This window comes from Nylanderia fulva, unplaced genomic scaffold (assembly GCF_048542155.1).
Source record: "Nylanderia fulva isolate GAGA-0341 unplaced genomic scaffold, ASM4854215v1 Scaffold1, whole genome shotgun sequence".
NCBI classification, from domain to species: Eukaryota; Metazoa; Arthropoda; class Insecta; order Hymenoptera; family Formicidae; genus Nylanderia; species Nylanderia fulva.
Window position 1 is genome coordinate 5,607,430 of NW_028189192.1, and position 25,561 is coordinate 5,632,990.

Here is a 25,561-nt window from a genome sequence, read left to right on the forward strand (position 1 = left end):
CCGTAGTTCCGCTTAATGAATCACGCCCCCGCCTGGGACTCCGCGTTAATCCAGGACAATACTAATGACTGAGGGACTCTGTGAATTTCGCGGATAGCAAAATCTTACGCGATTGGAGAGACGTTTCAATTTTTCCCGCTCTTTCCCTCTATTTTTCTTTATTATCTCGCGACTTACGCGCGAGCTAAACGCCTTCGCGTTTACACGAACAAATTGCGAGCGATGAAATTTACACAGCATCCCGAGCCGGAGAATAAATTGAAGAAAAATATTTCTGACGCTGGTATCAGGGTTTGTGACATTTAATCATACTCTTTCATCAATGATTCATAATTTTATATACACGCGTGCGCTTTATATATATATATATATTTTTCATATCGGTACGTTAAGTATATTTATATATTCATTCTCTCAGCTATGAAACTCTCATGAATAAAGTATAATATAATAAAACGGCGAACAATAAATAAATGTTTTGTTGCGATCGAATATGAAATGTGTTATTGTATTATCTTTGTAAATACGAAATGCGCCGCCGCGTCACGTTATCGCGCTGAAATTATACAGATTTCCGCATTCGCGTGTTATTATAAATACACTTTCAATGTTATATATATATATATATATATATATATATATACGTCGAAATAAATTTTATGGATTCAGGCCGCGGAGAATCTCAAGGCTTCACTTAACGACTGCGCAATTGACACTCGGCGAAGAACATCAGGCGCATAATTCAATGAAGCTGCGAGACGCTCCCTCGAGGCCTTTAGAGGCGTATTAGAAGCTTTTAGCGTCGAGCTGACTGTTTCATTTTCCTCGTCGGAGTATCGTTTTACGAAACTTTTCCGTTTCGTGCATTTTGCATTTTCGCGCGAATACAAAAAAAAATCCTATATATTCTTTCGCATCGGCGCGCGCGTCTCTCTTGTGACATATTTCAATTCTCTCTCTTTTTTTTAAATTTCCGAGCTTTAACTTCGCGAGTCGGAAAAATCGAGGCATTATATTCTCTCTCGCTGGCCTTCCGATTGCGAATTCTAGACTCTCGAGAAGAGAGACTCAACGTACTTTAAATATTTTCGGAACTCTCGAGACCTTCGCGCTGAAACTTAGTCTTCGAGAGATCGAAGAGACAAGAATTCTCGTAACTCCGAGGAGCTTCGCGATCTATTAGGGATTTTTCAAGATCGCCAAAGGGGGAAAAATTCGCGATTTAATTTGAAAAAAAGTTTCAGCTGTGCTCGGGAATATTTTCGGAGGGAGATTAGAAGTTATATCTGCGGATAATTCTTTCGGATGATATAATCATTAACATCTGACTGAATTTTAAAGCGCTCTTGGATATTTTTTCGCTGACGGTGGATCTCGCTTTGTCGATCTGAATAGCAAATCTGCCGTCATTAGCAAGTCAATACGTAAACATACGTAAACATCGATAATCCTAGTGGATCTGTATGCTGCCTCTTGATCCGCGTGATATGACGTCTGAGGTATCTTTTGAATTCCGTAAGTGAAGTATGTAATGCAAACATCGAGCGGAGAAGCTTTCTCGAACGGAATGGACCGTCGTTATACATTAATGCAACATTGTTTAAATCATATAAAAGCCCTTTCATGCTGCGAACTAGTTATCGAGCAATATCGAATGGAAAATAATAACAATCCAACGGACGCAACGCTTTCAAGAATTTATCGAAATAACACGTAACGACTAATTAATCGCAAAGACAAATCGTAATAATAACGCAGCGCAAATATATTCGCCATTTAACTTTGATTCATTGTTAATGTAAATTTTCAAAAATTTGTTTTGCATTAATTCGTGCAGCGAGATGCTCCGAGAGGTAAAATGCGTAAACGTTAAAACTACATTGTCAATAATGTCAATTATTTACGAGAGACTAGCTAGAGTATATATTTGTTATACTCCAATAGCGTGTCTTTACGAATCGCTGCATCGCAAGCGAGGAAGATAAACATTCGGCGCCGGAAATTTCATCCCAAGAGTGTAGAGAGAGAGAGAGATGGAGAAAGAAAGGCGGGAAGGCTGTTTATTCTCAGGTGTAATCAGACGAATGACGTATCTGCCTTGACACCTGCCATCGTCACGCAAGAAACCAATTAATGCGAACGTTGCTTCACCCACGATAGGGTGGATAGCGCTTTAATGGGTCATTAAAGAACCGACCGAGCGTTCTATACATCGCGGAGAATACAAAACTGTTTAAAGCTTACGTTTAAGCTTATAGTATATACGTTTAGCCGGATAAAAGATCATTTATATTTTTCTCGCCTTCGTCACGAAGCAGGCTTACTTTTTTTTTTTTCAATGAACAAACATATCCCGTTGTCGACGCACGTGAATGGCGTTGTCATTTTATTCGAGGGGACAATGTGGCCGAGATGTATTAATCATCGTTTGAGACAATAACACTGCCAGTTATACACATTTTCAATTGTCTCGCGTTCCCAGACGTGCATTTTTCACTTTTATACAAACAGGAATGTTGTCCAGGAAAATGATGGGATCTTCTTAATGAGTAATGCGAAAAAAATACAAGAAACAAAATTCTAGGTAAACATCGCGCGTTGAAAATGCGATTAAAATCAAACGATTAAGTGTGAATAGCCGGTCTTTTGTTGTCTTGAAAGGACGAATTTCTCGTCGGCATAAAGTGTCGATGCGTCTCGTATATAGTTTTCAAAAAGACTTTAAGAGAAACGGAGTAAATCTCTCGTATCGGCTTTATTTTCAGAGATATAAGAGCGCCCTTGAGCATTATAAATGGCTTCATGCATTTTTACAGCCTTGTAATGAAAACTTTTCTCGCGCTGAGCGAGCGAGAATGTTGAAATCGTACGACACGTGTGTGACATTCCATTTTATATATCGTAAGGGGGACAGATATTTCTGATTAAATCGCGGGTGTCTTTTATTCCGCGAGAGAAAGAGAGAAAGAGAGAGAGAGAGTTAATGCCCCGCAATTTAAAAAAGAGGATAATTTTATCCTGATTTACTTTTCACTATAAACGTAAATTAAATCATAAATATTGATATAATAATTGTCATTATTACCGCTCGCGTTTGATAAATTATAATACTGTTTGCTAATTGTAATTGACATGATTTATGATACAATTTATATCCCCATCTCCCGAAAGAACAGTGTAAACACTAAATTATAATTAATACATTATGCGTGTTTGTCGTACATTTTTTAATAACCCAAATGACGAGGGAAATTAATACATGCAATGCTCTCTGATGCTGTTCAAACAAAAACAAGTTATCCCTGTAACGCTTTATTTCACGTCTCGAGTTCTCGAAAATATTTGGCTTGGATTTACGGATTACTCGGAGGAGGAAGAAGGAGGCGAAGAATGCGTTACTGTGAAGAGTAGCTGTGCATCTCGGATATTTTTAAACCGACGCATACACCGAACTGCATAACGTTCGGCCCGAGCGCGATGCGATGTGATGATGCCGCTGTCACACCGAACAAAGTTAGTTGATCTTGACACAAATGCGAGCGACCCACTGCCACGAGCGAGTTGCATCGCCTTAGCATATCTCCTCGTCTTCGTCGCCGCGCCGGAGGCGAGCCTCTTTCGTAACGGAAATAAAACGACGCTTTTCCGAGCTGACTCATCCTACGTCCGACCTACGTCCGTGAACCGGATACGAGGTGCAAGCACGACGACTGCCACATTGCGTGACGACGATGACGACGAGGCTGGAATTTGTTGGAGCACTTGACCTCTCGCGAGCTTTCGACGCACATGTGTTATGTATACGAGTGCATTTCGCGTGCGAATCGTCTTTCTTGATGAGTTTCTTTTTTTTTTTTTTTTTTAGTGGAACTCTTTAACAAAGTCGAGAGACCTATTACGGGGTGGATTAAGCACCTGTGCTTTTTCTTTTATCATTTTTACAACACCAAGAAATATACTGAAAGAAGAGCGAAATATTTATTTTGGGAATTGACGTGGAAGTTTTCTCGTTAATTTTTAGAAAGACCAGCGCTTCCGCCATAAAAGTAGATAATTAATAATTTGTTGAGAAATTAATGGAATTATTAAATTAACTTTTTGCAAAAACAAGAAATAATGCTTATTTTATGTATTACTTTTTAATCAAAAACTCAATACATGCATTTCGCGTGCGAATCGTCTTTCTCGACGACAGCTTTTTTTTTAATGGAACTCTTTAACAAAGTCGAGAGAGACCTATTACGGGGTGGATTAAGCACCTGTGCTTTTTCTTTTATCTTTTTCACAACACCAAGAAACATAATAAAAGGAGGAAGTTCTTACACGAGTAAACTATTTATTTTAGGTATTGACGTGGAAGTTTCCTCGTTAATTTTTAGAAAGACCAGTGCTTCCATATAGAAGTTAATAATTCGTTGAGAAATTAATGGAATTATTGAATTAACTTTTTTGCAAAAACAAAAAATAATGCTTATTTTATGTATTATTTTTTAATCAAAAATTTTGAAAACTATGACATATGACAGAGATTTCAAAAATCGGAATTGTTATTAAAAAGCGTAAAAATGTTGTGGAAAATGATAATTCTCTCTTTCTCTTGATTGAATCATATCATGTATGTATTATAATATTGTAATAATATGTGTTCAAACTATATTAGCGTGGAATATATATAAGAGATAATTTACCGACAAACAATTCTCTACAACTCCAATCCAAACAACGCGACTGAACTCATCTAATTATTGTGTATTTATCGGGTATCGAGTCGGCCGCATAATCATACGCGGAAACGCGTATTATACACGGTCGAATGATATCCCGTCGGTGACACGAAGTAAACGATGCGTGGCATTGCGCGCAATAACTGATACTAGGATTTTATTTGCACATCCACTTAAACGAGAGAGTTTATCCTGACTAAATGCCCGCGCGGTCTGAAGCCTATTAACCCATTTTCCCTGGCGCGATACCGGCTGAAAACAAGTCCACCGGATATCCGTCTGCGAATGACAGAGAGGAAAAAAACGTGCGTGACAAACAATTATCTTCTTGCCAAAATGGCAGATACGTGGAATATGCAAACGTAAAACGCCTCTCTCGCTTATACATATACATATGCATTTTTTTTGTTTTCACTGAAAATTTTAAATACCGTGAAATTTTGTTTTGATCATCCAATTTTGACAGATCAAATAATTTAATTTAAGAATTGCATCTGATATAATTTATTAATATTCTTTTTAATTGTGTTTATGTACTGTTTTTATTTCATGAAATTTTTATGTTACGCTTTTCATATTATTTGTCTCTCTCGCTTATACATATACATATGCATATTTTTTATTTTCTCTGAAAATTTTAAATATCGTAAAATCTCGTTCTGATCATTCAATTTTGACAGATCAAATAATTTAATTTAAGAACTGCATAATTTATTAGTATTTTTTTTAAATTGTGTTTTTACTGTTTTTAGTTCCTGAAATTTTTGTTATGCTTTTCAGATTCTTCGTCTCTCTCTCGCTTATACATATACATATGTATATATTTTTAATTTCTTTGAAAATTTTAAATACCGTGAAATCTCGTTTTGCTCATCCAATTTTGACAGATCAAATAATTTAATTTAAGAATTGTATCTAGTATAATTTTTATTAGTATTTTTAAAATTGTTTTTATTTCCTGAAATTTTTATGTTACACTTTTCAGATTCTTCGTCAAAATATAAATGTATAATAAATCTCTGATGCCCGGAGAGAGAACATTTTCTTTCGAATAATCTCTCGGCGGAAATTGTCGGTCACTCAGGATCTCATGATGCACACGACGTGCGTATATTACCCCGATAAGATCGATCGATTCTCTTTGCAAATTGGTAATTCTGATTACCGGATGTGATTGGATATCTATCGGATCGATGGCGGTGACGGGTGGCGCGTCAAATAAGCCGACTGGCGAAAATAACTCGGCAGCTCGGAAAATCCACCCTGTCTCCTCCCCCACGCAGCTCTGCACTGCCCCGAAGTTTTGCGGAACGCAAATGTATTTAGGACGTCGAGATAAAACGAAAATATATTTCTCTCGCCGGTGTGTATGCGGCTTCAAGAGCGATTTATAAATAAATCGTAGCCGGTTAAGGTTGCGCCGCGCTATACCTGAAGATACACGACGATTATTTCGCGCCAATTTTCGCGAAATCAAATAATAAAATGCTTTTTACAAGTCGCCGAGACTCGTCGCATTTCTCTATAATACGCGTACAATTTTTTGTAACTTTTTTTCCGCTCACAGCGCGAATAATATACGTGCGTGGATAGGTACTACGATAAAGTTGGGGTTTATTAACGGGCATTCCCTCGCGAACCCTATTGTTTTTCTCAAAACGAGGAAAATAGTGACTCTCGACTCCGCATTGCACTCGACGGCTCGCTTATGACACGAGATGCGTTTCCCACGTGCGACATTTCCCGTTGCTCGTTTTTTTTCCCTCTCTCATTCCCTCTCACGCTCTTTGTGGAATCGCGGGTGGTCGTTAAGCACCCTCGCGTTTATATTTGCCTAGCTACGAGGCGCGGCATCTCGCGCTTTATTCGCGCCACCTGTTATTCCGCCGCATTTCGGCCGTTCGGCGGAAAGAATCGCGCATTCCAGGAATTCCCGACGCGTTCGTAACACGGAATTTCCAAGAGAGCAGGGGCACACCACCTATACCCATCTACATATATATATATATATATATATCTATCCCGCTGAAATCGGGGTGTATGTGTGCGTCGGTGTGTCACATTGTCAGCGCCCAATGCTAAATGCGAACTTGTCGTGGCGCCAAGTAAGGCCAATTGCTGCATAATACCCGAAAGCTCGGGAGTCGGTCGTTACCGACATAATGGCGGGTGCTCGCCGCTTCGACGACACGTTTTCCCCGATTGTCACGAAAATTGAGGCGCGGAGAGGAGACTCAGTCGCATCCCTATGCTGCAAAAATGCGATAAGCTCTAGATATGTAATTTTCAAATGGACGGAAAATTATATATTTCACGTTTTTCATCTCTCACAGGCTCGCCGAGATTAGAATATTGCATCGATGCAGATTAATTAATTTCTCGCTCTCTTTTACGCGCACATGTATGAATATTGAGAAAAAAGAATTTAAAAAAATTTTTATATCTTTTTTTAGATGATACTTTTTTTACATGATATTACTCGTCGAGAATTCAATTTGTTACGGAAATAAGCTGGAAAGGAAAAAAGAGAAGCTCTTCTTTTCCAATTTTTTTTCTTTCGACATTATACCTAATACATTTCGCGCATAACTCTTGTTTTATCGAACTTTTACACGCGGCAGCGACAATACACCCCTACGAGCTATAGGTATATAATACTATATACCTTCTTCGCAGAATGCCTGAAGAATTTTTCTTGTAAGTAATCGATATCTTTCCCTCGACGAACAAAGCGTCAGATGTAAGTCCGATACATATTCGTGCGGTAATATCGAACGAATGCAGGAAGTTGATACCGAGTTGCGTTCGATGACAAGATATAGACGGTGTGTGTGTGTGTGTGTGTGCGCGTAGAGAATTGTCCCAGTCGAACTCACGGAAGTCGAGGCGTCTATAGCTATTGCCACGGTTACGTCCACACACAGTTTAGTTCATTGTACTTGTCAGACTTCAGCAACCGCGGCTGCAATAGCGCACGGGAGTATAGCCGTTCAACAACCCGCGTCCAATGTAACGAACTTCGATAATTGTAATGCAGATTCTGCATGTTATATTATCGCCACGAAATAATATCATTGCTATTTCAGGTTTTAAATGCCATAACGAGTCACTGCATACGCGTTCTCTTCAATTTAAAGTTGTACGATATTAGTTGCGCAACAACATCGGTGTACTAATATTTTAATGAAAAGCAATAATATTTTATTGCATTAAATATAGATATAAAAGTATTATACTTATACAAATAAAATATGTATACCGAAAAAAATGGTCAGCTTAACTAAACCTTTCAACTAAATTACTATTTTGTTATTTAATGTGTTATATTTAATTTAAATATTTTTGAATGTTTAACAAAATATTATTTAGTTGAAAGATTTAGTTAAGTTAACAATTTTGTTTTTAAAGTGTATATGTATAAAGTATAATAAGTACAATAGGGAGGTAATGAATCTACATGTGAAACAATAAAACGAAAATATAAAATAAATTTTTTTATGAAGTTTTAGTTTTGACAAAATTAAAAATTAGAAAATTAATAATATACATGTTTTAAAACTTGAATGCTTTCTATCAATTTTGTCTTATATTACCTATCGAATTTGTGTCCCGACAGTCGTAAAAGATAGTATTAAAAAAATAAAATTTATGTAAACATTTTATACAATTTATTTTAAGTTTAATTTAAAATATTATAAATTTTCTTGCTAAATAGAATGTTATATTTTTATATTTACATCTATATATTAATAATTGACGAAGAGCTGTGATACAGAATTATGAAGGCATCATATTTAAGTTTAATAAACTATAAATATGCTATCAATTTTCTTTCTAAATCCTTATATAAAAAAATTTATTAAATATTTTTTACTTTTTATATAGAATAATTTCCTTCTCTTGTATTATCAATTATAAAACTCTATATTGCTATATATATTTAATAGAAAGAGAAACAGGAAAAGAAAGCAAATAATAGGAGAGAACCTTAATCAAGCTCGTTTGTCACCGTTAATAAAGTGTATCGACTCAGATATATGGCGACAAGAACGGAATGTATATGCTTGCCAGCCGATAATTAATTGATCAAATCATATCGAGCGATCCCGAAGTGAAATATATATATCATGTTGCATCCGCATACAATTTCGATCGGAAATTCTGACTCCTGTCCGGTTTCGCGCGCGCGATAATAAAGCCGCTGATTGCGAAATCAAATTAAATCGTGCACAAGCGCAATTCGATCGTTCAATCTAGCCTGAAGGCGTTGCGGATACGCGCGAATTTCGTGGGAACGAATTTATCGTGTGACTTTATGTTTTCATTTAAGCGCCCGAGCGCTAATCTGGTCAATTTGCGGCTAGTAATTGCAAGTATAATTTTATCAGTGACAGAAATTAGAAATTTTTCGTTATATTAATCTTGTCGCGATCATATAGATAAATGAAAAACAATTAAATGAGATTAATTAAATATTAAAACTAAGAAATTGATACCGTTTTAAGAATTGTATAGTTTACAAAAATCTCGTTATATATATGATATTATTGTTATGCATGGATAATAATTGTCATATACTGTGATATATTAATTTAAAAATGAGGAGAGCTATTAAATGATAATTTGTAACAAAGGAAATATAATCAAATCGACATAGGTCTTATTAAGTGCTGTATTTTATTAAAAATGGACCATTTAATTTCTCACTAATTACTCATTAAAAATCTATGTTTTTCATATATTTGCTAAATTAACTTATATAAAAAATATTCTTTAAACTTAAAATTTTTTATTTGATTTTCTCTAGTGAATTACGTAATTTAAATATTACGATATTTTTACTGAAAATATAAATTTTATAATGTTAAATGGATTCTTAAATCTGTTTGATATTTATTTTTAATTTTTATGTCCAATTAAAAAACAGTTTTTCTCAAATATCAATCTTCGCATTAAAGTTTCAAGAAGTTAAAATTATGTCATTAGAACTGTGATAAAATTTGATACGAAGCAATATCCAATAAATAACTGTAGAAATAACTTTTCATTTTTCTTAAATTTTCACATGTAACAATTTTGATATCTTTCCTTTATTTACGCGACAAAATTATTTCGCAATATTAGTTCTTTTAACGAGTACTATTTTCTAACGACAAAAAATGAGCATGGATTTCTTCACAAATCATCCTGTACATATCCACAATAAATCGAGAATCGCTTACAATCGCTAGAAAGACCTCACTTTGGGGACAACAACAAAGGGTCAATTAAAAATCCTTTTTATCTTGCCTTTCTAAAACCACGATTTTAAAGCAGACTTTTATCTCTTTTTCCTTGCCTTTTTCCATCATAAGTCGATCCATAATCTGATCTCCTACTTTCTTATCTCTCTCCCTCTTTGTCTCTTTGTTTCTCTTTTGCTCTGACAGATATCTCTTTTGAATATTGCTTGGATACGTCGGCCTCTTTACGAGATAAAATTCAAGACGCTTTCTCATTGTGAAGTGCGTCTTAACTTTTCATGAGTCGCTCGTAACTTTATAATTTTCGCCTCGAGAGTGCTCGTAATCCGCAATAGCCTGTTATTCCCCCTCATTCTGATATATAAATTTGCGCATTTTCCGCTTGTTATATACGTTATATGTATGTCTTTCTGCCTTTGATCATATCGATCATTGCACAACTATTAAAAAAATATGATACTTTGAAGCGTTTTAATCTTTCGGAACGTTTGTGTTTAACTCATTTATATATATGCGTATCTATTCTGTTCATTTGTTATGTATATTTATGTATTTATTCCGCTTTAAGTTCAAATAAAAAAATCCGTATGTTTTAATCAAACAGAAAACGAATATCCGTGTTTAGAAATATTAAGAGTTATATTTCTCTTTTATAAAATTATTATATTTTAAAAGTAAAAATGACAATAGACCTAAATATAACATTGAAAATAATATATGTATAATTATTGTCGATTAGAGCTTGGAAATATTTATATACATATATAAGTTCAAATAAAAAAATCCGTACATTTTAATCAAACAGAAAAAGAATATCCGCGTTTAGAAATATTAAGAGTTATATTTCTCTTTTATAAAATTATTATATTTTAACAGTAAAAATGACAATAGACAATCTTATATATTAATGTTAAATATAATATATTGAAAATAATATATGTATAATTATTGTCGATTAGAGCTTGGAAAAATATTTATATATATTATTTATAAAACTTAAATGATATAAAATAATTGCAAAGGAACTTAATTGGTAGAATAACAGATGAAATATATATTCGCGGTTTTCATATTATGGATTACCTATCGCCGCATCTGAGTTACAAAGCAGTGGCCATCCCTTTTCGCCACCCTTGAAAGCATCGCTGGCCGGAGACTCTTGTTAAATCCAGATTCACTGACCCGCGCACTGACCTCAATTTCATCAAACTCGCCATTTGACCTCTATTTCCAAGCTCGTTTCGATAAGGTCCTATTCTAAGATCCTGGAAGGATTCTAGAAGATATTCTCTTCTCTCGCGTGGAGCGCATAATAATGTCTCCGAGGGATCGTATCGAGCCGCTTTGTAGCTCGTTAATATCTCCTCGTCTCGATGTTCGAGTTAAACGACAAAGCGACAAGGATCAAATCTGCGCGTAGATTTCACCCTGATAAAATTGCAATATTCAACGTATTTATCGCGCTGTATTAATCGACACGCAAGAATGCGCTTATCGATGCAAAATGATAATATGTAAAAGCTTTAAGCTCATTAATTAACACAGCTCGAGAATAAAATTAATTTTAAATAAAATCCATAATTCACGAAATGTGAAATACTCAATGTGAATACCGTAACAAGTCTCTTTTCGCGACAATCGGGCTTCTGATGAAATTTCTGAACGATATTTTCGTTCGTAGAGTTTACAGAAACGTCTATCAGACTTTTTTGCCGCAATACGTCACCAGAGAGAAACTACCATTAATCTTCAGCGTACCAGACGCATACAATAACCGTAGTTCGAAATGGACTATGCGCTTGTGTTTTAACGCGAAAAGTACTGAAAAGCTTGAGAATGCAAAGGTAAAGCTCGAGAGCGCAAAGGTTAATCTTAGATTACAATCCACATATAACGGATTGAGACGCGTACGTTGCATATAAATAGGGGAAAAATTGCTTCGAGAGATAACTCAAATAGATGACCAACGTGGATAAAAATTATATATCTATTTAAAAATGTAATAACGCTAATTATCTATTTAAGTGACGTCATTTTAAATCCTTTTTAGCTTTCTCGTCGACGATAATTAGACGAATTTTAAGACAAATCCGGATAACGTTGTCAAATTATCCTACATTATTTCATAGTTCACGACTTTAATCACGATGTCCCGTCGCGTAAGTTTCGCGAGATATGTACTTTTTTCTTTTTATGCCAATTAGTTTTTCCGGCGCGTGTAACATTTTCTGTCGATTGTATCTTTTTATGGTCGTATTAAGAGAACTCGGGAATGAAAGAAAGCATTAAAACTCCAAATTGCCAGACTGCATTAGATGATTCCGGGGAAAGGATATTCCTCTTTCTCCCTCTCTTTTTACCGAGATTTGCTTAGTCGGAGAAAATCATAGAAATTGGCGGAGCTTTAAGCGGCAATGTATGCAAATGTCCTACGGCTTGATGAAAGCAGATTACTCCCGTGAGAGAGCGTGTAGCTAATTTAAGAACACGTGTAATCCACCCGAATCTGCGATAAAACATGAAGAAAAATCACTCCTCTTAAATCCGATAGGGAATAATTTTACAGATTTTCACGAATTCACGATTAATCATTTATCTGACGATAAAAGCACGATCATCTTTTTCTAATTGACAGCGATATTATATAAACTGACAAAATCCGACGCGATTTGGCTCGAAATCTTTGGCAGCGGTCTCCGTTATTTTCCTTGTTTCTTTTTAAGGCTTTCGATCTTTGAGCTATAAACGGTTACGCGAGGGTCGATATCTTTTTATTCCCGTAGTCGATAAAGTTCCTCTGAGTCTTTGACAATCACGACATTGCTATCGTTTTCGTCTGTTTGCAAATTTTTCAAGAATGTCGATGCAGAGTTATGGACGGACAGTTCGACCCGTTTTTACTAGGAGAATAACTATTCGATAGTAATATCGCATACGTAAACTTTATTGCAAGCATGAAACGCGTCCCACGATATATCTCTTAAGTATAATATATTTCGAACTGAGGATTGAAAGCGATATAAAAAAAAATACATCGGTATACATTGTTTATACCTTGATACTTTTTCGGTCTTATGTAATAACCGAAATAAAAAAAATCGATTGATTATACACATTGATATAACGTATTATCGCTACATTTTTCAGTAAAATTGATACATGTGTGAAAAAGATCACCAGGCACTTCTACCGTTATATACAATATTTTATCTTTATAATTTTACCGATTTTCGTTTGATATCAAATGTTTAGAAAAAACCATAAACATAAAATTTTTATATAACAATAAAAATACTTAATGTTCCTTTTTACATTTCTATAGCACGAGAAATGGAAATCACTGAAATTATATCACATTTAAATTCTTAGCAGCTAAAAGTCTCGACTTTATGTACGTTATTTCCATCTTAATTTGTTTTATATACAGTAACAATACAGTAGAAATGTGATTAATAATATTAAAATAATAATAATGCCAATATATTATCGAAAAAATGATATGTATTATGAAAATTTCGATTAATTATACACCGCATATTTGTCGAATTTTCCAAAATGTATAAACCATTTAAAATTCCAATATAAAATATACCGTGCAATGGAATTTTCGAAAGGAACGTGCATAATTGCGAGAACAAAAGTTCATTTCGATTTACAGGTGGAAGTTACCTACTCGTGTAAAATTAAATTAACCGAAAGAGGTTCATTTCTCTCTCTTGTGTCAGTTCTAAACAATCGACTTTGCACAGTGGTCACGCGAGACGTCTAGCTATCCCTATTAGATTAAAAATAGATTGCGATTGATTTGAAACGGCGCGAGGGTTTCGTCGGAGAGCGACTGAGCGAGCCGTACTTCGTTCGCTGTCAGATTAGAGGTGCCTGACCCAACGAGGGAATGTACTACTTCCTGCTGGCTAGGTGCTCCGCTCGTCCGCGTCCAAAGAAGTTTCCCATCACTTAACCGCGCTCGTCGCTTCACGGCGAGCTCAAATACTCACGGTGGCAACTTGATAATGTTACGAAGAACGAGTTTCGCCAAATAAGGTCCTTCTCCTTCTTCATTCAAATCCTTTTACGCGACTACGTTTACGCGTTTTCGTTAGGCAAAATTCGCAAAATATTTTATCATTGCATTCTTATTCAAGATTTAATTATGAAAAAATTAAATTAAATTGAAAGTTATAAAAAATTATAATAAAGTGTAATAAAATTTGATTTATGAAAATATTTTGTTGTATCAAAAATATGCGGATTTTTTGATAATTCTCTTCCTCATTTTATCGTTTCGCTTTTTATCACAGATGATTTAACAAATTAGCTTTTAAAGCATCGCGAGGATAGATATTTAGCGAATTTTTTCGATGTGGTGGGTTATTCATATGGTTTTCATAGGTTAATGAAACGAATGCGACGGAGAATGAAAAGTGGACGGAAGAAATGTGCGGATAAATGCGCGGACAAAAGTGAGAGGGATAAAAAAGAAAGATGTAACACGGCTCGTGCTAGCATTGTGGCTGCTGTGAGATATAAATATATGGCAGCTGCTCACGAGAAAATTCAGCTCTTCTCTCTTTTCTCTGTCAGCCCGTCAGGCTCGTTCCGGCCTTTATTCGCCAACTCTCTCTCTCTCTCCCTCGAGGCCATCGAATCTCTCTCGTTCTTATTATTTTCATCTCCTTTTATTTCGGAAGCGATACACTCTGTTTGGCGAATCTCTTCGCGCAAAATACAAAGCACATCGCGCACAGAGAATGGAAATTAATAATTTAAAGTATTTTTTATCGCGGAGAAAGATTGTATTATTGCTTATAAAAAAAAACTGTCTCGTCGAAAGGACGCGTACGTGTAATAACACATATGGAAAACTAAAATTTTAATTAATAAATTATATAAAAGAGGATAAGATAATGTAATGAAAAAAAAATATAGAGACATTGTAAACGCTCGGTTTTAATAATACTAATGAAAAGTGGAGGATCGATAAAAAGATTAATGTGCTGATTTTGAACGATTTATGAGAAAATATCTTGAAATCGATAAGCTATCGTGCGCGCCAAGAGATTGGGCGACCCTTTCTCTCTCTCTCTCTCTCTTTGTCTCTCCCTGACGCAGGTCTCGAGAACTATTTCTGGCTTACTGTTATATATTCGATTCTGTACATAGCCGTTGGCGTAATATTCTCATGAGCAAAGCTCATTGTTTTGTTGCAAAATTTCTGCAATGTAGATTCTGGCGTTAGAGTGAACATAAACAAAGTGTGGAACCGTATATATGCAGCGTGTGTATAGGAATCTCTGTAACTTTGCGCTTTTATCATTAACGCGTGTAAAAAATTAAAGAGACAGAGATCTGTTTCTATGTATAACGTAAACAATATAAAAGCAAATAAAAATGAACTAATTTCATTTATTTTATATATTATTTTTGTTTGTCACTTGTCAATGAAATAAAAATTATGTTGAGATATGAATCTGGGAGGAAGGTGATAACGAAATTAACATGACAAATCAATTCAAGAATTGTCGAGACATACGTACGTATGTACAAATATCACTTGAATTCGCACGTAAATTATGCAGCTACATGCATCTGATAAATTCAATTTCTTGAAAAATATCTTACTCCTTCATCTATCTGTTGAATTAAACATTTACGCGCTCTAACGTCGACAACTTTCTTCATATTCGCGCTACTCACGACAAAGTTTGTGTGCCGCGTGGCATTTAGTAGTTATTCAAAATATACATATATATTTCATGAATATTAAAAAGATCGATCCAAAGTTGTGAAATGCAACTCAAAGATCTGTTTAAACGCGAAACATATCTCTATATATTTGTATATAGAGGAACTTTGCATATGGAATGTATAAACTTATTAATCAACCCAGAATACTAATACTGATTCAAAGCTGAATTAAGCAGAAGTGTATCGCCATTATGGAATTTTGATACTCTAGTTTAATTAAATGCCGTTTAATAATCACACAATCGATTAGATATTAAATAGCAATCCTGCTGAATATTTCACCAATTCAAATCGATGATTAAATATGAATCGCAAGACGTAGATAACGATATTGACGTCATCTAGAAACCACACCCTGCGTCGTTCCATAGATATATAATTAAATCACCTCTCTCTCCGAGGCTGCTTTTCCTTTGCGAGAAATTAATTACTACTCGCATTGCATCAGAAATATTCACATGATGTACTCGCAATCGAATCAGTTATTGGTATTTGGCTTCCGATAGCGGTATATATCGTTATAAAAAAAACGAGCAATCCCCGGAACGGGATGATCGAAGGGTCTCCGTCGCAATTACCTCTCATTTTCGCGCAATTGAAAAAGGAAGGGAGAAAGAGAGAGAGATAGCTGGTCGAGAGGTCGGTGGTAGGTAAGCACGTTGATTGGCCGATAATTGTGTTTCCCTTGTCGCTGGAACTCTATCCCGCGTTTTCCGCGTGCCAGCGATATTATTACTCGATCGAATGCGGAATCGATCGTTATTCTTATGGCTCTCGGCCGTGCGAGTTAGTTTCAATCGTCAATGTTGATCGCGATCGTGATCGTACACTAAATCAACACGCGGATGTTTCGTTTGTCTTCGATTACGCGAACCGGGCTTTCGTAAACATTCCCGTGATTCGTGTAATCGTATACAGTAACGTTGCGTACTTTTACAGTCTTATCGGATCGTTATTGTACAATATATTGTATATTTGAAGTTGTAATATTTTCAAAATAACGATAAGTCTATGTTAAATAATTGATTGTGTAATTATTATTTCAAATAAACAGAGACAAAATATTTTGACGAGATATTTACAATCGTTGCGAAATTTCATTCAAAATTTCAAATAAACTAATTAAACGTACGAGACGCGGCCTAATGTTAAAATCTTTCTGTATTATGGGAATTATTCGAAAAGAAATGAATTTTGTAATCGAAGATCTTACACAATCTTCAAAAAGTTATAATAAACTGGCAAAATAACGATAATTCTATTAAATTAATAAGCGATTAATTAATTGTGTAGTTATATTTCAAATGTGTTTTTTTTTCCAAAATTGCACACAAATAAGAAATTAAAAAAAAGAACAGATGCAAAAATATCTCGACGAAATATTTACAATCATTGCAAAGTTTCATTCAAAATTTCAAATAAACTATTTAATTAAACGTTCGAAATGCTGCCTAATGTTAAAATCTTTCTGTATGAAAAATAATCAAAAAGAAATTAATTTTATCAAGATCTTATACAATCTTCAAAGTTACATAACAACTTAGCAAAATAACGATAATTCTATTAAATTAATAATTCCTAATAAATTGATTGTGTAATTATATATCAGTTATTTATTTTCTTGAAAAGAATATTTTTCTTTCCAAAATTACGAATGACAAATTAGGAAAAAGATGAAAAAAGGAGAAGGTACAAGAACATCTTGACGAGATATTTACAATCATTGTGAAGAAGTTTCAAATAAACTCTGAAATTAAGCGTTCGGAGACGCCGTCTAAATGTGAATCATCAGTTCTGCATTGGAAATATCCGGGAAGAAATGTAAACCTTGACGATTAAATTCATTATCGTCGGACGTCGAGAGGTCGTCGGAGACGAGCAAGTTCGGAGAGATTACGTTGAATGCGTCAGCGTCCGAGAGAAACCGCGTAATCCACTGAATTCGCCCGACGAGACCAACGACTCGGATTACGCAAATTTATTCGCCGCGAATGAATACGCTTAGCGCGGTTCCAGTGACAAAAAGGGAGGAAAGAAGAACAGAAGGGCAGATGATATTACGATGATAACCTTTCGATGGAATGCGCGCCATAAAATCGCACGATTACATATAGTAACATTCGTTTCCGCACTTAATGTGAATATACAGGGTGTCCCAGACGGGTGATCGCGTTAATGAAAGATTCCTGAGGCGATTTGGAGACGATTTTTCCTCAGCGAAAATGTCCAGGCACCAATCATTTTCGAGTTATAAACGATTGCAAATTTATTTATTTATTTAAAATAAAAGCTTTTTTTGTAAACTAAGCGTTGTAAAAATTCATTATTAACAAAATACATTTTTTAGTTAATATCAGGTAAAGTTTACTTTAATAGAATTTTTATTTAAGGCTTAGTTGCAAAGATACATGATTTCAAAAATTGGGAACATAAAAATGACGACCTTTCTCGACATTTTCGCTGAAGAAAAATCATCTCCAAATTGCCTCAGGAATCTCCCATTAACGTGGGACACTCTGTATATGAAATTTTTTCGAATATTCCTACTGCAAGACTCTTCCTGCTACATTAAACTATGTATAATCGAAAATGGAATATGGAAGAAATTTTCAACGACTATATATATTATTCGCGAATGGACAAGTATAGTGATGATTATTGACAGTGTAATGATTATTATATTAATAGATATATACGTGTACATATATGCATTCGAATTGGTTATAGCTGCGGTTGGCCACTTTTGTTTGTATCGGTTAACAATTGCTAACATATATAATATGTTGCATACATCGTGCGCTGGTAAATATTACTTCATCTATAATTTGACATTTAATTCATTAAATTCTGACCGAATACATTCGATATTTAGAAAAGATGATCCGCGTTAATCGAAACCGCCCTCCAGTAATTTTGTAACTACGTAACATATTATAATGCTTGATGTATTTAAATTTGATTCTTGATTATAAAATAGAGCATACATATATTTCGGAATTAAAATACAATGGAATCTATTAATGGAACCTGATTGGACAGAGTTCGATATATCCGAATAACGATTAAGAAATAATTCACATATGTTTATTCAAGAATATGCGTGTTTAAATGATTAAAATAATTATTTTAAATATTAAAGAAAACAACGATAAGAAAAAGAGAAAAAATATATTTCTATGCAATGTTTTTAATCATTCGGATGTATTCTTTACAGAGATTGTAGTATGTCGGTGTCTTGCACAGAAAGCACGGAAAGAAAGCAAAGTTTACTGAATCGAATTATGTGAAAAAAAATACGGACACTAGAATCTCAGAAAGACTGAGAAAATAGGATAGAGGTTGAAAAAGACTGTTGAATTATTGTTACAATTTTGTTACATACACTTTATAACATTATATACGTATATTATATGTAATAAATAAACTTTCTTTATATTTTTTTTAGAAAGAGAGACATGGTCGGTCGATTATCTGGAAAAATCGAAAATTCTCTAAACACTTTGTCTTCCAATTAATTCGAATAATAGAGATTCTATTGTATTTCAAAATTATATGTTTGCGTGCCCTTGATTCCTTATATGCACTTTTAATTGTTTCCGGAATAATACGGAATAACACGACCCTTCTTTTTCTCGGCTAAGGGCGATGTTATCGATGTAAATAATAACAGGGGGTGCTATTTCTCTCTTTCTTGCGACACGCGAATATTTTCGCGGAATAGTTCGAGGCGGCTACTTAGGCCTCAAAATTTGGCGCGTCTCCAAAACGGCGATCACAATAACAGAGACCTACAGCGAGAAGAAGTTCAATTTAGGCCAGCACTTTGTCTTCGAATCTTTTAGTCTTCGGAGTCTCTTCGTCGGTTGATACATCCTCGCGATGCATCGCGCGTACAAACCTTTTTCTTTAAATCCTCCCTTTTGCGACGTGGCCGAGAGAAAGAGGGAAAAAAAAGAGAAAAAAAGAAAGAAAAAGCGAGACAGAGAGAAATATCGATCCGCGTTCTGTGTATGTAGTATATACGCAATCGACGATGGACGGCAAATAAAACCACGTGCGTGAATAAACGGTCGTCCGGTTGACCCATTTGCAGCCCTGAAACCTCGCATATGAAACGTAATCGCGATATATGTAGCGCGAATTATGCAAACAGTCGTAGTGAGACGGGCAGTTAGACTCCTTCTCGCAATTTTCAGACCGACACGCGCGCGAGCGACGTTAAAAGACGCGGATTACAAGGCGAGCATTTGATCGCGAGCGTTTTGCGCGATGAATTACGTGACACGATCTATCAAGGGAGAGAGAAGCTCATAGAATTGATTCGGAAGGCGGTGCACGTTCATTTTTAATTAAATTTGCATTCCCGCTTCGTTATCTCTTAACGCTGCCTCGTGTCTACACGGAGCTTCGTCTTCAACGAAATAATTCGCTATACCAAACTTTCAAGCTGTTAATTAAGAAGCATTCCGGAGAAATTGCGTCTACAATTATTTATAAGGCAAATATATGAATGCGCTACTCGAGTTCGTAACAATCAGCTGTAATCTTCTTTGAGCTCTCGCTGCTCTCGAACAAATCAAAATAAATGATGGTGCCTTGAAATTGGACGTTCGCATACACGCTAAAATATGAAATTTTATTCTCAAGTTGTTTTCGCGTAAGTGTTATGACTTCAAGCGAATGGTAGCGCATGAAGTTCTCTCAAATGCGTCGCCTTTACCGGAAAAAAAGAAGTTACACAACTGTTATATCGCGACGACGGTTTTGCCGGAGAAAACGCGCATGGAGAGAGAAACCAAGGAGAATAAATTACTGTACGACGCGGCACAAAAGTATACCGCAAGTGTATGCGTTTCCTTCAAGCGACAGCAGCCGCTAAAATATGGTTGGCGTCAATGTTGGAAATTGTTTTTGCCGATTTTGCCGCACTTCTCGCCTGCGGGCGAGACAACGTTGCTTTTATGGACACGATCGATCTTGAAAATTCATTGAAATTGCAATCGGAAAAAAAAAAAAGAGAAAAATCGTCCAGGAGTATTTTTAATTACAATTTAAATTCGATTTTTAAAAAATCTCGTCGTTGTCGAAATAGCTAAAAATAGTTCCAATCGCGTTTCGCGTGACATTTGAAGGAAATCTCGAGTCGTTTCGTTCAAAGATATCGATAGGCTTGAGTGACACAAATATTTCCTATTTTGGGATCTTCCTTTATCGCTCGATCTCGATCAGGTCGTCGCTTTTCTCAACCTTTCGCGTTAAACGGTAGCCTCTCTTCATCTCAATAATGACGCGGCACGTTGTCTTTAGAAATGACTTTCATCTCCCTTTCGGTTTAACGAAATCCCAAGGGTAAGTGCGACCGTGTACTTCGCCGCCGCTGCTGATCGATCGGCAACGGAACTTGGAAAAGCGTAGCTTCGACGATTTCACCGACCCTCACCCCTTCAAAAGTCGCCTTCTCCCTCGCCTCCCCCGAATCGATCCATCTCCTACCGACCTCCTTCTCCTTTTCCTTCTCTCGATAGAAATCCTTCTCCTGACTCCGGCGGCCACTTGTCGCCGTTTATTTCCGCGCCGCCATTAGAAATTTATTAAATAGGTAAAAATAAGAGAAAAAGAGAGGAAGAGGAAGGAAGAAAGAGAGGAAGATATAGATATATATATACAGGGTGTCCGGTAACTAACGGAGCAATGATTAAGGGCGGATTCTCTGGCCAATTTGGAGACGATTTTTCCTTAGCAAAAATGTTGAGAAGTCAATAATTTTCGAGTTATAAGCGATTGAAAAAAATGGGTTTTTTGAAAACTAAACGTTTTGAAGTTAAAAGTCTAACATAATTACATTCTTCAGTTAATTTCAGGTAGAGTTTACTATAATGAAATTTTAATTTGAGGCTGTTATAAAGATACATAATGACAAATATTGGAAAGTTGTAAAAAATGATGACCTTTTTCGACATTTTTGCTGAGGAAAAATCGTTCCCAAATTGACCAAAGAATCCATTTGTAATCGTTGGTCCGTTAGTTACCGGACACCCTATATATATATATATATATATATATAAGCAAAGCTTTTCCTCTCTCGATGCGTACCGAGGTTGACTTTAATGTTGATAAAGGATTGAAATTTATAGAGGGCCAGCGAAGCTTGACCGTTTATAATTAACGAGGTTGGAAGAGAAGCTAAATTCAAAAACATAAATTTTTCAAAAAAGGGAAGAGTGATATTTGCTCTTCCGTCCGTTAGTATTAAAGAAAATTGGCTATAATGTTGACATGTTGAATAATTGAACTTATACAATTAGTTAATGCCACGCATTAGAGATGATTATAATGATGTGTGTGTACTATTGTTTTGTAAAAATTTAATACAATTAGAGCGACAGCCAGCGTTTTCCTTTCATTTTAACAGAGCTTATACATTCACACTCGGAAGGCAAATAACGAGACATTTTATCAATTGCGTATGTAGAGAACCAATTTTCGTTTTGATTGTATCTCATTTATAATGAACATTTTCTGGAAAATGTACAATATTAATATAATCGTTATATATATATAAAGAGAAAAATGATATTTCAAAATATTGTAAATTTAAAAATTTGATCAATCGCATATACATGTTCAGATATTCACAGAATCAATTTTGATCGAATTTATATCATATTTATGAATATACATTTTCCGAAAAAAATGTACAACATTAAAATATAAAAGTTCACATTTAAAGAGAAAACATTAATTTTTGTAAATTATAATAGAACAAAAATACTAACTCGCTGTAACGCATGTATTTATATTTATTTAAAACGTGCAATTTAAATTCAACAGCATACAATTTCGCGCTAAAGTTTCGCGCGGAGACAAGATTACAAATAGCCGATAAACTTTCCGACGTTCTGAAATATACTTGGAAAGTTAGCGCGAAATCTAAACCTTTTCCGTAATTTCGCAATTTAATACCCGGTGAAACGCCGGATCAAACGGCAAGAATCTCGATGTCCCGTGATCCTCTTTTACAGTCAGGAAATTCGATTGGGACGTTCACCGGGAAAATTGCGAAGTTGGAGAAAAACCTCGGAGAATGCGTTGTCCGCGCTAGTCCCTCTTTTTTCACTTTTTCCGTCCCTCCAGCATTCTACGAATATCTTTTAGCACCCGTCCCGTCTATATTTTCCGATGAGAGAAAAACATTTCCTCCCGGTGGAAATAGGTTTCAGCTAAAGGACTCTCTGCTTTAGTAGCATCTCTCGTCGACACGAAGCTTTCCTTCTCCCTGTCGCTTTCCCTTTACTGGGCGATCACTTTCTCCAGTTTTATGCAAGCTTTGAAGCTTTACGTGTATAGCGAGAGAACGATTGATCACGGCTTAACCCTCCAGGAATCTTTTCACGGCTTAATGTTAAAAAGTGGATCGAACTGGACGCTAATCATTGCTCTTACAAAATTACTCGAAAAAGAATATAAGAACCATGTATATGAATACATTCGTTTTTTTATATAGCTTTTTTTGAATAATATTTCTGCAGTGGCGACAATTTTGTCTTAAAGTCGTTTTAGAAATTGAAATATCATTCGTCGACATGAAAAAAGTTGTTAACTGGACTGAATCGTTCAATTAATTATTATTTTGTTAATTAAACATATTGATAAGTATTTAAGTCAAAACACATTAGGTACATTAAATTTAATATGTTGTATTTTATTTAAAATTTAAATGCATAATATAAATTTAGTGCATGAGAATATGCAAATTTATTTTAATAATTTCAATGATTTGATTGTTAAATTTTGATTTTTAAATTTTATAATATATATTAAATATATTTTATCAATACTGTGTTACAGTGCAAAAGATAAATTGGATGAAATAATGAGTGATTAATAATTTGCGAATAATAAGATTTTAATAAGTAACCTCAATATATAAATTAATTTAACGTACAAACTAATTCAATATATATTTAATAATAATAATGGTACATCCACATTTGAATTCGCGCAAATCTATCACCCTTAACGCGTCATGCTCTTATAGGATATCTTATTCCTATACTCTCAATCTGTTTGAGGATAAAATCACCGTGTGCATTTTCTCACCTGACCGTCCTTCTCTTTCACGGATTGAAAACACTCGATCTTATTTTTCCTATCCCGCTTCCTACGCGAATTACTTGATATTTCAAAATACCAAACCAGAACGAAATCAGAAAAGGGATTTGAAATCTCGAAATATGCAAAGCTGCGAAATATAATTGTGTACTGCGTATCTCACTCCGATATTCTAATTTTCTTTTTCATATTATCCTATCGCATAAATCATATCGTCGAGACAAGTCTTCCCTGAAAGATGAATATCAGCGCAACTTCGATTTATTTTGCATTCAAGTCTCTAGGATATTGATGTTGATTTTATGCGACGCCATTGTACGCGAAGCTTTTCTACATTTTCTCATACAGTTTGTGCATTATCGTTAGCTGTTACTATAAAGGGAATGCGTGGTTGAAAAAAAAAAAGACAATGTCAAATGTCCATCGTTCCATCTCTCGACGAGAGAGCATTACGGAAGAATCTCTACGGGATCGTAAATTCGGTCGTCGCGACTTTAACTCTCGCGACGAGTATTGAATTAATTGCCGAACCGTCCTTTCCCAGGACGGTTAATTGCACGGGGACGCACGTGTGGTAAACTCGTTTGACATAGGTAAATTTTAACTCGTTGTCGACGCGGCTCGTTAAGGAACTACCATCCCCTCGCGAAGATATCATTATTTGTCATCGGAGATTATTGACATTAATTCAAGTCGTTTCGTGACACTCGCTTGTTGCTTCTGTCGAATAATGAAAAAAAATCTATACACGCGGATTTTTGTACATGTATATCTGTCCAAAATTTCCACGCGTATTTCAAAATTGATTCTTTTTTTTTAATTCTAGTAAGTATCTCATTGTATTAATTTTCGAAAGTTTTAAATACACGCTACGCCGGATAAAAGTGATTTGATATCACGAAACCATCGTCGTTATTCACCCTAGTTTCAACATGCGTGAGAGAAATGTTTTATTCATGTTAACTCCCTATCGCGTACATATAACTTGTTAGAATCAGTAGCTTTCGCTTTTGCTTTAAAAAAAAATCAAGATTTTTGCCCACATAATCCACGTAAAAATTATTTTATTTTTATTCAACACAAAATATGAGAGGGAGAAACGAATCAAATTTATATAAAAATATATATTTTTCTGAATTTAGTTCTAACTTTTTTTATTCTTTTCTATAGGCTACGTATATTGTTACGAACGGCGAAGAGTCTTTGAATGTCTCGAATCGAATCTCCATGATTATCGTAAAGTATCTGAAAGATATTTCACAAAGAAAGAGATCGGAAAAAAGGAAGCATGAGCTTCGACAAGCAGTAAAATTTGAATATATCCGACATCCACCGCGGATTCTTTCGGACTCTACATATCTTTTGAAATATGCGAAGGGATATTCAAAGACTATCTTCTCGATCTTTTTATATTACGTGTATCGCGCTACAAGTATCACAAACGGAGAAAACGGGAATATAACGAATGATCGCTGCGAATGTATCGGAATCTCCGAGATTGATCTCCCGCAGTTTGTATGATAGAAGTGCGTATTTTACTCATCTCTCTTTCCACCCTTCGATCGTTTCGATACGTCACTATTTAATACACGGCGGAAATGCGGAGCAATCAAAAATTACAATCACGAATCGCGAACAATTCTTATATTGCGACTTGAGAATTTACTCCTTCCAAATTTCTGTGCTTGCTCAAGGACTGTGCGGGCTACACTGATGTACTTCTACTTACGCGCG

The 25,561-nt window shown here is 35.2% G+C and overlaps 1 protein-coding gene across 3 annotated transcripts in view; it reads left to right on the forward strand.

Moving 5' to 3' along the window:
• Ptp36E (protein tyrosine phosphatase 36E) overlaps nt 1-25,561 on the forward strand; it is a 72,846-nt gene that overhangs the window by 15,425 nt on the left and 31,860 nt on the right. The window lies entirely within an intron of this gene.